Genomic DNA, 13700 nt, shown 5'->3' on the forward strand with positions numbered 1-13700 from the left:
TTTACTTCTTTAATCATGCTTTTCTATAGTTCTGTGAACATACATATAATGGCTATCTTGAAACCTTTTTTATATTAAATCTTCTGTCTGCTCTGACAGGCAGTTTCTGTTGCCTGTTATTGGTCATACTTTCCTATTTCTTTGCATTCCTTATAATTTTTTTTAAAGGAAACTGACATTTTAGATAACATATTGTAGCAACTCTGGATATTGGTCTAACTCCTCTCAACACTGCCTAGGCTTGTTGTTATTTGCTTGCTTACTCGTTATTTGCTTGCTTATTTGTTTAGTGACTGTCTGGGTCATTTTAGTGAAGTCTGTTCCCTGCCTTTTCCACAGTATTAATCCTCTGATGTTGTTCCTCACTCTAGGATGACACCACATGGCAGTGGTACTGATAAAGCCTTCTTCTTTTTTCACACACAGCTATTAATTCCAGTAATTGCCACCTGATTGCTCTAGGGTTTTAACAAAGCTCTGGAGTGTATATTCCTCTGCAAACTAATCCAGTTAAATTGTAGTTCTTTGGGAGGAATGATTTTTGTGGTTAGTGTTTGATGTTTGTTCTGATCTCAAGAAAGCTCCTCCCAGCTGTGTTATTCCTCATTCCTCTCCTGTAATAGCCAGCCTACAGTCTAGCTGTATCTTCATTGATTCACGAATTTCCTTCCAATTGCCTTTCACTACAGTCCTCATTATTCGTGAGAGCATTCTTAGGCTTGAACTTTTACATGCTCTGTTGCAAATGAAGTCAGTTCTTTTGGGAAGAGATTAGGAGTTATCTGTTTTATGATCTGTTCTTCCCCTAAGATTTTTGCTTAGGCAGGACTCTGAGGCTGAGAGTAGGGAAAATGGTAAGCTTCTTTGAAGGACACCCCTACTCTAGGAACTGAACACTGTTAGGGGGCAGCAGCCTAGGTTTGTTTCTCTTAGCTAGCCTCTTCTGGTGTAGAACCACTGATTTGTGAGTCAAAGTAAGGACCATCAGGGCCCTAGTATACTCAGTGTGCCACAGCCAATGTACAGTAGGAATTGGGTGGAAGAAGTGAATCTCTACTTCTTAATGACACTTGCCCAAAACTTAGCTTTGGCAGTAAGGTACTGAGGATGGAATAAGAAACAGAGATACCCTGTTCCCAAGTAGGAGCCCTGGGCTCTTGACTAAAACAGTCTGGGTGGAGTGTCCAACTACTGAGCTGGAGGGAAGGAGAAGAAAGGAACAGTACTGGCTCAGAAACCATAGACTCTTCTTTCTTTCTGAATTTTCATAGATTTTCTTGAATAGGTACTTCTTTATTTGCTTTTTACCTTTAGGACCATTACCAAAGGCTTTGAATAATTATTTTTAAAAAATAATTTCCACCAGTTTCACTGGGAAGTAAGTCAGTCATTTCTTAATGCTGGAAATCAATTTCTTAATGGCTCAAATTTAATGGAGGCTTATTTTTAGTCTTGGAGTATTCTGGGGCTAGAATTCAATATTAGCAGATGGTCTCTCTCCACAAAGTCCTTCTAGGACCAAGGCTAATATTGACTCTGCTATTTTAAAAAACCTGGCTTTCTAAGTTGCTCTGGTCCTTGTAATTCATTCTTCCAGGGAGAGGAAAGAGCACAGAAGGCTGTGCAGGAGGGTTTGTGGCGCATGCCAAAAAGTAGGACATAGCACTACTACTCACATTTCATTAGTGAGTAGATTATGAGACTACATTGCACTCACCAGTGGAATGTAAGTGTGCACTTAAACTGTAGAAGAGGCTGAGAAATGTGGTTTTTACCATGTGCTTAGCAGTTTTGCCTAAAAGTGCTTTTAATTTTCTCTTAGTTTATCTGTATTTTCTAATTTTCCACAGTGATTTTATATTTAGTGTGATATAAATATAAATTTAACTTAAAAATAGAGAAAAGACAGTGAGAAACTACAGATAGGGAGTATATAAACAATCCTTTCTGGGAAGTTTCATAGTTGTCATTTATGGAGGGAGGAACTAGGTTAAGAGAAGGTAATTATTAAATGCGGAGATTTGAGCATATTCTTGTAAGCTAAAAACTATCAAAGAGAAAGAAGACAATTGATAATGAATACTTGAGTTGACTTCCCCTAAAGACTATATAGAATCTCTTTTTCACTTGAGATAGGAGAGGAAGGAAAAAAGAGAAAAGTTTGAAAATGATTGCCCATGCTAATTCCACTCATTAGAGGGGAAGTTTCAGGATTTCAAAGCTTTCCCTGGAAGACTTGTAAGCAGAAAGACACAGTGTTTATTGAGCTTGACAAAGTTAACAAATTGCGAAAATTTCCAAAGCTAATTGTTGTTGTTTTTCTAAAAAATTGCTTTGATATGTTGAGAGTTTTAATTAGGGTCATTAAATACAGAAATTCTTAGGTTGCAAAGAATACCAGAACCACCCACTGATGTGCAGATGTGTTGTACCTTAACCATATTATGCAAAATGAGACCATGATGCAACTGGGCTGTTTCATAAACTTTCATGGAACTTAATACAATATGAGGCAGTCTTTTGAAAAATTTTGTCAGCCATAAAAAAGAAGTACTACAGGAATATATAAAGGGAGAGGCTAACTTTCACTGAGAGATTTGGATCAGTTTCAGAGAGGAAGTGGTATTTGAGAAAATTCTGGAAGGACAGTAGGATTTTTTGACAAAGTCCTTGGAAAGAAGGCATCGTGGGCTGAAAGTGATTATATGGAAAGCAGAGCACAGGATAGAGGAGGAGCTAAAAATTGGCTTGATTGTGGTCTGTGAACCTGGAAAGAGACTCAGTAGAAGGTAAGTCCAGGGAGGGAGATGACAGCCAGCATGAAGGATCATGAATGCCAGCTCGAGAACTTGTAATTTCTACTCTTGGTTCTGATTAGTGTGGGTCTATTAATAGTGTGGAGGCAAGTGCGAGAAGGGGAGAAATACTATCAGTAGATTAGAAGGAGGTGACTGGCATGGTGTTTTCAGGAGATGTTGATGAGAGCCAATGCAGAGAGATGTGGGGGAGATATTGAGACTCCCCTAGAGTGTGAAGAGGAATTTTTACAACTTCCAGAGGGAATAAAATGGTGATCACAGGTGTGCAGGCTCTTTGACCCTTCCCCAGATTGGGAACAGATAAAGTTTGAGGTAGATGCCATTTTAGGAGCCAATATATGGATTCTCTCTGTAGAACATTCTTGCTAACTCTCAAGGGAAACCAATTCTTCAGGTTGTTAAAGTTTCATCATAGATTTATGGGGAAGGCGTTGACAAAGTTGTGGCATAAATTGTTCTTCAAGTGCCAAATGTTCCCATCAACAAATCACTAAGGATTCTCTGAGATTTGCAGTTGTGCATTATTGATTTTTGTACCTAGCCTTGGATGCATGAGCTGAGTCTCCTCTGTGGCTTCAACGATGCCCCATCTGATCACCTCACTTGCACCTGGAAAAGTCCCATTCTTTAGTGGGATTAAGTCACCAAGGTCCTCTTAGGCAAACACTCTGGGTCTCCCTCAGAGCAGCTGACCCACCTGCTTCAACTGACTGATGCTTGGCATTTTGCTCCAGGTACTTCTCTTTCTGACTTTGTCATTGGCATCCTCACTCTCCCAGTCGTGTGGTCCTTCCTTCCTTCATTGGCTCATATTCATCTAGCAAGACTTCACTGGGTGCTTATAGGCTGGCTGCCTCACTGGGGGATCAGTCCAGCAGTGAACCCCACAATGGGCTTGGCGGGGAAGACTGGGGATTTTAAAAATCTATGAAGCATGCTCTGATGAGGGGGGATCCACAGGGTACTAAAGGAACACATGGGAGATGTGTCTGGAACAGTTCTGTGAGGAACTGGCCAGGCGAGAACTTCAATCATCTTTGATGAGTTCCTCTCCGGCACTCAATGTCCCCATGTACAACACAATATAATATCATGGCTAGGTCAGTTCTTTCCTTCCCATATCTTCACATAAAGGAACATTTACAATAGTCTCTCTGCGAGGTAGACTTATAGATGCCAGGCAGACCTGGCACACCAGCTCTGTGGCCTGGAGCAAGTTATTGAACCTCTTGTGGTCTCAGTCTCTTCAACTGAACAATGGGGACATCAATGCCTTCCCCATAAATCTATGATGAAGAACAAATAAGATAATATTTTAAAAATAGCCCCAGGCCTGGCACTTCAAAGATAATCATTCCAGTCTCTTTCCTGTGCCTGCAATTTCTCCCTTTGTTTAATACACTCTGCTCTCAGCTGCTGAATTCATCTTTGCAAACTTTAATCTTATCTCTCTCTGGCTTGAAAGTTTTCAGATCCCCATAGCCTGTGGAATAAAGTTTGTACCATTAGGAAAGAGAGGTGTATCCTAAGGGACGAATGAAAAAAGTGTAAGGAAGAAGAGCTCAAGAGCTCAGAGCAGGGACCTAGGGCATGTAGTCCATTGAGCATCTGAACTATTCCTTGAGGAGGTGATCTTGAGCTGAGATATAAAGGATGAATAGGAGTTTACTAGGCATAAGGAGGGATGGAGGGAAGAACATTCCAGATAAGGGCCTTCAAGGAGGAGGAGGAGAAAGATAAGGGGAAGAGGAGAAGGCTGGGGAGGAGGCAGTGGGAACAGCCAGTATGGCTGGCATGCACAGAGCACCAGGGAGGAATGAGAGGGACCAGGGCCATTCAGAACAGAGCCTGGTAAGGCATGCACTTGTACAATAATTTCCATATATGAAGCAATGGGAGCCATGGGAAGATTTTTAAGCTATAACTTGTTTTCTTGTCAGTTGCTCTTGTTAGGAAGGGCCATCTCTGTATTCTTTATAGTAAGCTCCATAGGTGCTCAAGGAATTTGACTAATGAAGTGAATGCAATTATAATTGTAGAAATAGAGGAAAAGAATCCTGGTAGTTCAATTTTCTGGTTATTTGGATGAGCGTGAACTGAGGCTTCACTGTACTCCACCATGCACAGAGTGTCTGGGGACTGCTGCCAAGTTAGAGTTTGAGTTGATTCGGGTCTCCAGGAGCACACAGACGAGACTGACAGACCCATATTCCCTCCGAGGAAGAAAACTAGCACTACCCCAGAGACTACACAAAGGGGGAATTAAGCTCGCTTGAACTTGAGCCTGGGGACCAGAGAACTAACAGCAGCTTGGCAGATTCTTGGGTCTCCATGGAAACAGGCAGATTCTGGAAAAGTTTTCTTCTTGAAGGGAAGGGCAATATTGGCTGCTACCTTTCCTCTGGACACCCTCAGCATGCATGATTCATAAAGCATCTGTCTGTAGATTTGCTCCAGACAGGGGGCCATTTTGCACCATTTCTGACCCCTACACTCCTGTCCTACCCTCCTGCAGAGCTCTCAGGCACTCCTGTGCCCAGTGTGTCCAGCTATCCCACACAGAGTGAGGCTCAGTCACAGGAGACATGAGTCACAGAACCTACTACAGTCCTGTGTCTGGTTCATCCTCCTATCTCAGGGTCTAGGATGGTATCTTATACAAAGTGAAAGTTCAACACATTTTTAGAAAAAAAAAAAAAAAGTGTGAAGAGTAGAAGGGAATGATAGCCAAGTTCCTAGGTGGTCCTCTTCCTTAGAGTTGAGAAACAAAAATGTATAGCTCAGGCTTCTCAAATTTTAAGTGCATACAATTAACCAGAGGTCTTGTTCTGATTCAGTAGGTTTGGGATGCAACTGGATATTCTGCATTTCTAAACAAGCTCCCAGGTGATGCTCATGCTGTGGTCCTTGGCTCACCCAAGGCAATAAACAGAACAGCTGACTAAACAGCCAAATTTTGAGAAAGGGCAATCGTTACTTATGCTTTATAAATGGGTAGCCATCCCAGCTCACCTACAATGTACAAGCTCAAGTCTGCATGCATAAGGTTCAGTGTTGTTCTGGAATATTCATTTCATTTACACCTGTGGGCAGAACTGGGCATGCATACCAACCATATGTATTGAAAGTGATCTCCACACCAAAGAGATCAGTGGGCAATTCAATAGCAATTCATAGCATAAAATTCCAAGTGATTTTGTAATTATTTCAGAAATACTGAATAGTTGTGTTTGTTTTTGGTCATACCTTCATTCATTTAACAAGCATTTGTGGAAGATTAACCTTGGATTAGAGCCTCTCTCAGGGCACTGGAAGACACTCTTCATGCCCTCCTTGAGCTCCCAGTCTAGTGGGTGAGACCAAAAGAAAACAAATAATGACAGTATAATATGATGAATTGTCCTTACCAGTGCTATACAACAGAAATATAACATGAGCCACAAAAGTAATTTAAAATTTTCTAGGAGTCACTTAAAAAAAAGTAAAACAAACTAGTGTAATTCATTTTAACAGTATATTTACTGAACCCAATATATCCAAAATAGTCTCATTTCAATATATAATCCATATGAAGAGATACTCAATATTTTACTATTTTTATACTAAGTCATTAAAATCTGGTCAACATTTTGGCCTTACAGCACATCTCAAGTTGGACCAGCCACATTTCAGGGCCCCCAAGCCACACTTGACAGTGCGGATCTCTACAGTGGGGAGGAAAGAAACTTCTCTGCCGTAGATCCAGAGGGGTGGTTCAGGAAAGGGGATAATCAACTGTGCTTCAGACTAAGAGTGGCAAGTATTGTCTGGAAGGGCACCAAGGAGGTGTGAGAAGGTGGATCTGCCACCTGGCCCCAAGACACAGGTATGACAGGTGAGTAGCTTCCCTGGAAATGGTAGGGAGGACAGGCATGGTGTTTAGAAAGGTGGGTCAGCCAGAAACTCTGGAATCTGTGGGCCTGTGGTTCTCAACTTCTCCCAGACCAGTGGCTTGGTGTCAGGGCATGAAAGTGGGTGTGATGATTTTGGTTTCCTCTTCTATCTGAGTGGATCTTGTTGTTAGTGACTGCTGAGCCTGGGATGGATCTAAGCCTTGGGGTATCCTTTCACTGAAGGGTCACTATCTTCTGTGCTGGGGAATTTCACCCTGGGGTGGGGGGCGGGGGATTGGAGTGGCTATGTCCTCCTGCTGTAACTGAGGGTCCTTAATTCTGAATCTGACTCAGGGACAAGACAGGCTGGACACTGTGCTGGGCCCGTTACAGACCCATTCTTTGAATGTGGTCACTGAGGGCTCTGGGAGGTTAAAGGCAACAGTCCAAGGTGTAACAGGTGGTAAGTGGTAGAACGAGGATGGAAACTGAGACACGTGTGACTCACTCTGCTTTCTCCACAGCATGCTGCCCCAAACATGGCCTATCCCAGTATAATACACTCCCCTGGGGATTTGCATTTTTGACTTTATAATCAACCAGCAAGCACTTATTTAATACTGACTGACTGATGGGAAAGAATGCTATGGTAAGTGTGTAGGACATGGTTTCTTCCTTGGTTACTTATGCTCTAGGAAGGATGACACACAAAAGCCTGTGACAGGCAAACAAACTGTGAAATAGAAAAAAAAACCAAAATAATTTCAGGAGAAATTTGTGAGACTAGACATGTTCAGTTAGCATTTAAAATCATAAAAGCTTTAGCTGTAAATAAAGGAATATTGAGCAGCAGCATGGGAGTGGGTGGGACATATTTTGGGGCCAGGGCCAGGGTAACATTGCCAGACTTTCTGAATCACACTTATAATTTGCCAGAGATTAAAATCTTCCTATCCTTTGTTTCCTATCCTTTTTCAGACCACATAATTGGCCAAGGTGGCAGGTAAGAACACTGATATCCCTCAGCTTCTAGAAGGTATGTTCTCAGCTACTGATGTAAAAATCAGGGCATTGGTATGTCCATCAGGAGATACCTGGTACAGTGGGAAAAACAAAGAACTTGGAGACTAACACCCGCAGCCTTCCATCCCAGCTGAAGGTCTGTGGCCACATTACTGGATGTCTCTGAACTTGCCACTCTCTTCCAGGGTTGTCTTGGCAATTTAAAGAAGTAAGTAACACATAAAGTGTCTATGAAGATTCTGGACTTCTTTTAACTTTTTCCTCCTCCCCTTACACCTAATACTCTAACCACCTTTGGGATCCTCACTTAATAAAAGCAAGCAGAATTAATTTGAGCAATTTTGCTCCAACCATTCACAGGTAGATCCATATGACACACCCTATTTGTTGACCACTCAAAAGTCATTCCTAGCCCCCTTTCTTCCAATCGGCTCTTGCTCTAGAGGCAGGAGGAGCAAATATTTGTTAGTAGAGGCCGTGCAAGACAATTCTGTCCCATTCATGATTGCATGCCGCCACACATTATTCAATAGAAAGTATATGGCCATCTGGTATGTGCCAAACACTGTTCTGGCCACTGGGGGAGATGGAAAAAATATGTATAGATGTTAGATAATGCTTTGCAAAAATAGTAAAATAAAACACAGAAAGGAATGGTGGAAGGGAAGTGGAATTATGGATAGGGTGGTCAGGGAAGGTCTCACCGCAAAGCTGAAATGTACACAAAGCCTGAAGGAGGTGAGGAGCCAGCCATATAGTGACAGAGGGGAAAAGCATGCCAAGTACAGGGAACAAGAGATACAAAGGGGAGGCTTGGCCTTCTTAAAATAGTGAGAGCCACTGTGACTAGAGTGGAATGTACAAGGATTGTGTTGTCAAAGAGGGGATCAGAGTGGAAATAAGATAGCCAGATCACATGGGCCTCATAAGCCCCTCTGAGGAGTTTGGAGTTAACTCTGGGTGTGCTGGGAAGCTATTGGGGCTTGGAGCAGAGAAATGCCATTTTTGAATTTTACTTTAATGTGCTCACTCTGCTTGGTCTATTGGAAGAGGACAGGATGGGTCAAGGGGAAGGAGGTGGGTGAGAACTGGAAGACAAAGGGGTAATATGATGGTGACTTGACCAAGGGTAACAGTGGAAGTATGTGGTCATCAGCTGGAGGCTTCAAGACAAGGTGTTGATTTCCTAATAAAAAGAGACAGATCGTACTAAATGGATTCTTTTCCCTTTACTCTTCTTGATGAATGTGATGACCTGACTGGTAGCGTCCATCTTTGGTCCAAAAACATGCTAAGACCCTGACCAGGGGCATTGTCAATCCTCCAACCAAGAGCAGCGATTGTTCATGTCTAGATTTCTTGTACTGTGAATAAACAAAGCTCTGTTGAGTGTATCTTCAGGAGCACAGTGCCCTCAGTGATGCCCTCCTCCTCCTGCCCTTCTTCCTCAGGAGCCCAGCGATCTGAAAGGCCAGGCTCCAAACTTCTCCAAGGAAGCAAAGATTCCCTGTGTGACTGCAGGAGGAAGAGATCAGAAACATATTCTCTCCTAATCTCCCTTCATCTGAGCTAATTTTCAAATGGACAAAGTAATCAATTCATGTGATAAATATAGCTTATTCAATGGGCTGAATGAGTGGCTGGAACAATTCCCCAAACTCTGGTTTCCATTGAATAATTGAAATTATGCTACGGCATGGAAATTTTTCAACAAATAAAATATGTCTGAAAATCTATTAAAGATACGTCTGCAAGAATCATTTGCAAAAGCCTAACTCAGCAATAAAAAATAAATTACATTTCTGTTCTTGCTGCTGTTCTCTTTGGGAAAGAGCATATTACTACCACTCTGTGGACAAATGGAGCCAGTGCATTTTGGAATGAAGGATGAGACAAGCTCTAAACCACGAGGTTTCGATGTGTAGGTAAAGATTCTACACTGGAAAGTGAAAACGGAAAAATTTCCCTGACTTCCTGTTGCTCAGATAATAGATATGCTGTTTTGTTTCATCCGTGGGGGGGGGGGGGGGTGGGGGGTGGAATCGGAGTTTCCCATCTGTGACTTTGAGGGACAGACAACTTTACTCAGAGATTTTGGAGTTCATTCAGGCCATTTGGCCCAGCCCTATGGGGATCAAAGAGCTCACTAGAATCCCTTATTTCTGTTTTCATCTCATCCTGAGCACAGAGCTCAGACAAGGAAGTCCCTTCAAAGGTAGGTTAGAAAGTTGACCAAGGGAATGTAATTTTTGAACTATAAACTGAAAGACTTTCTGAGTGGTTTTTTTCTGGTATGATGCAGCTCTGCCGGTTGGCTTCATAAGCTAGTCGGGGTGCTGTTTCCATCACCCTCCTATACGCTCTCTCTTGGTTCAGAGAACTTGCTGGACACCTCTTTAACTTAAGATCATGTAGCTTAAAGCCACAATCCTTTTGCCTGTTTCTTCCTTCTCATCTCATTATTTTTTGTTACAGTTCAGGGTGCTGGCCTGGGGTTGGCCAACTGCCGTGGTCAGGGCAGGATCTGTGATTTCCTCTCCAGATGGGCGATGGCGCTCAAGGGCTAGCCACTTACCCGAGACTGCGCCAGCCATATTGAACTCCAAGTGGGTTCATGCCAGGGGGAACTTGGAATTGGAAAGAGACACAACTTCCCCTCACAGAGTCCAGACCTCCTCCTAACTGAGAACTATCAGAGCTCTGATTCCATTACTTAAAAGGAGCCATTGCCTCTGGCACCAAATTAAGAAAAAAAAAATCAACTGCCCATATCAATTAGCTGTTGTGTCAGAGGCAGCTCAGAGGCGAGCTGAGAGGATAAGCAGTGGTTGAAACGAGAAAGATAGGATAATGCAACACCGCACATTGCTTCCTCCAAGTGCAGAGCGAACTTCAACTTTGGTACCAAACTTTGTCCTGTGAGCAAGTCAAGTGAATTTGGGAAGGGAGTTGGAGAATGGTTATTCTTTACTTTCAGGGTGAGAGCAAGTTTACCAGAGCTTAGAAAGGGAGTGTCTGAAAAAAAGTACTTTCTATCTGCCAGACACTGGAGCACTTTGTGTTTTAACTCACTTAATCTCCAAAACAGCCCAATGAGGAAGCTAATTTTATCATCCTCATTTTACAGGCAGGTAACAGATGCTTAAAGTTAGATAACTTGCCTAGGGTCATGGGTAGCAAAAGATGTCAAGGCCATTGTTCTTCACCTCTACAGACTACTTTGAGGGTGGCCTGGGTGGCTTCTGCACAGGCTTGAGGCCTGTAGAACTGAATTTTATTTCATGGTGGCCTGACACCTGCTCTCTCTCACAGGTGTGTACACCTTCTCCCTCAGTTGCCCCCACCCCTGGCCCCACTTCTTTCCCAGTTCTGCAAACCTTGGCTACAAGGGGGTGGCAGTGGCTGACCTGAAGGGGACAGTTGCTTCAGTAGCTGCTGGTGTATTTGTAGTGGGGTGCTGGCTGGCTGCACACAGCAGAGCCTGGCAGCCATGGCCCTGGGGAAGTCCATTGGCCTCACTAGTTTCTCCCACCTCAAAGCAACCTGAATGTGACTTGAAAGGCATCTGATAATTCCACTGTGTGTTGTTCAGTTTCTGGGCATAGCTGGAGAGGATGGCGGTAGAAGCATGAGTCCAAAGTAGTGCAGGAGGAGTGAGAGAACCCAATGGGGAGACTAAGAGAGCACCTACTAAGGCCTGCTGCCATGAAATCCGGTGACCTGGGTAGTGGCCTGCTGACTGGCAAGAGAAGTGGGTTTGACATGGTTTCTGGACCCCAGGGAAGCGTTCCATTCCCCATCAGGCTGTGCCCCCATTCTTACCTTGATTTCTGAAATTCCATAATTAAACATTAACTTTAATTTAATGCTCCTTCTCTTATCTTAAAAAATCAATGGTGGATTTGTTAAAAAGAGAAAAAGGAGAAAGAGATTGTGTTGATAGAAAGATCCAGGTTCTTAAAATCAGAAAATCTGTAAGGAATTTGTTTTAATTATACCATACATATAAAGATTTCAAAAACTACATTTTGTTTATTTTTATTTTTTACAAGTTTTATTTATTCATTTGACAGAGAGAGAGAAAGCGTGAGAGCACAAGCAGAGGGAAGGGCAGATAGCTAGGGGGAAGCAGGCTCTCCTCTGAGCAGGAAGCCTGATCCCAGAACCCTGAGATCATGACCTGAGCTGAAGGCACACGCTTAACCCACTGAACCACACAGGTGCCCCCAAAACTCCATTTCATTTTGAGTTACATATGGAAGTGACTGTGGAATGTCAAGATCTTTTTACTGCCTTTTCAATTTTTAGTACATTAGGTCTTAGTTTGAGCTTACTTAAAATAAAAATACTCTTGGGAAACTATAACTTTGTATCACCTTTTCTATTTCTGTGTAACAAACTACTATATATTTAGCAACTTAAAACAACATCCATCTATTTGCTTTGTGATTTTGACTAGTCATTTCATTGCTGGACTCAAGTTTCTCCTGTGTCATGTGTTGCGTATGAAATGGGGCTGTTTTAAAAGAGTGTTGTTAGTTTAGACTTTCTGAAACTCGGTTCCAAAGTCACACAGACTCTCTAGTTGTACAGATGCTTGGCATCACTTACAAGGAGTGATGACAGGGGTGAGGATGGGTCATTAAAATGGAACCCTATCGAACACGCACTGTCAGTAGATCCCCAAGGGTCACCATAGCATCTGAAGGGAGGCTTTGGAAAAGTAATTGGTATCAGAGGATGGTCAGGATGAGGGTGGCCTGACTTGTGTTTCACAAGGTCATTCATTCAAACACTCCTACTCCCAAGCATCTGGACAACACTCCCTACCATTCTTGGGGCTTTCAGAAATCAAAATAAAAAGCAAACAATAACAAGACTTAATATATTTAGGAGCAGACCAGGTGGGGAAGACACTACTGCTGCCCACCAATATTTCCTGCTTCCTTCCTTTGGCCAAACAGTATGATTGTGCTTTCCCAGCCTCTGAGTATGGATATGCCATTAATCTTTTCAGTCAGTGAGATGTGAGTGGGAGAGGTGTAGGTCCCTTCTGGGTGGAAATGCTTAAGAACTGATATGTGAGGGCATCTGGGTGGCTCAGTGGGTTAAGCCTCTGTCTTCAGCTCAGGTCATGGTCTCAGGGTCCTGAGATTGAGCCCCATATCGGGCTCCCTGCTCAGTGGGGAGCCTGTTTTCCCCCTCTCTCTGCCTGCCTCTCCATCTCCTGTAATCTCTCTCTGTCAAATAAATAAATGAAATATAAAAAAAAAAAGAACTGGTATGTGATTCTAGTTAATGATGCTGTATATTGTATATTCAAAAATTGCTAAGAGTAAATCCGAGAAGTGCTCATCATAAGAAGAAAACAATGTGTATATATGTGTGGTGATGAGTGTTAACTAGACTTACTGTGGTGATCATTTCATAGTGTGTACAAGTATTGAAGACAAGTATGCTCTACACCTGAAACCAATATAAAGTTCTATGTCAATTAAATCTCAATTTAAGAAGAAAAAAGAAAAATAATCCTTGTACTGTAAACAAACAAATAAAATACCAGGAAATTAAAATAGAAAGAAATAAAGAACTGGTGTGGCTTTCCACATTCTCTCTTCCTCGTGGTGATCCTACAAATTGGGGTGATCATACAAGTTGGGGTGAGGATGTTATAACACCCAAGACAGCGCCTAGAAGGTGCCAGAACTTGCATACACTGTGAAATAAACTGTTGTGTTTTAAGCTTTTAAGATTTGGGGCTTGTTAGTTACTGTAGTGTCACCTAGCATAACCTAACCGATAGAGAAAGAAACAGGCCATAAAATTTGGTCAATGGTAGAAATTGTAGTCTAGAGAGAAATATCACTTTACTTACAGAGGAAGAGAAAAAAAAGCACTGATAATCCAAATTCCTGGATGAACTATTTTGAGTTTTCTTTTTATGCTCCCTCCCAGGCTTGAGGGAGTTGGCGAAGTGTTAAAAAGC

Source organism: Lutra lutra, chromosome 3 (assembly GCF_902655055.1).
Source record: "Lutra lutra chromosome 3, mLutLut1.2, whole genome shotgun sequence".
Lineage (NCBI taxonomy): Eukaryota > Metazoa > Chordata > Mammalia > Carnivora > Mustelidae > Lutra > Lutra lutra.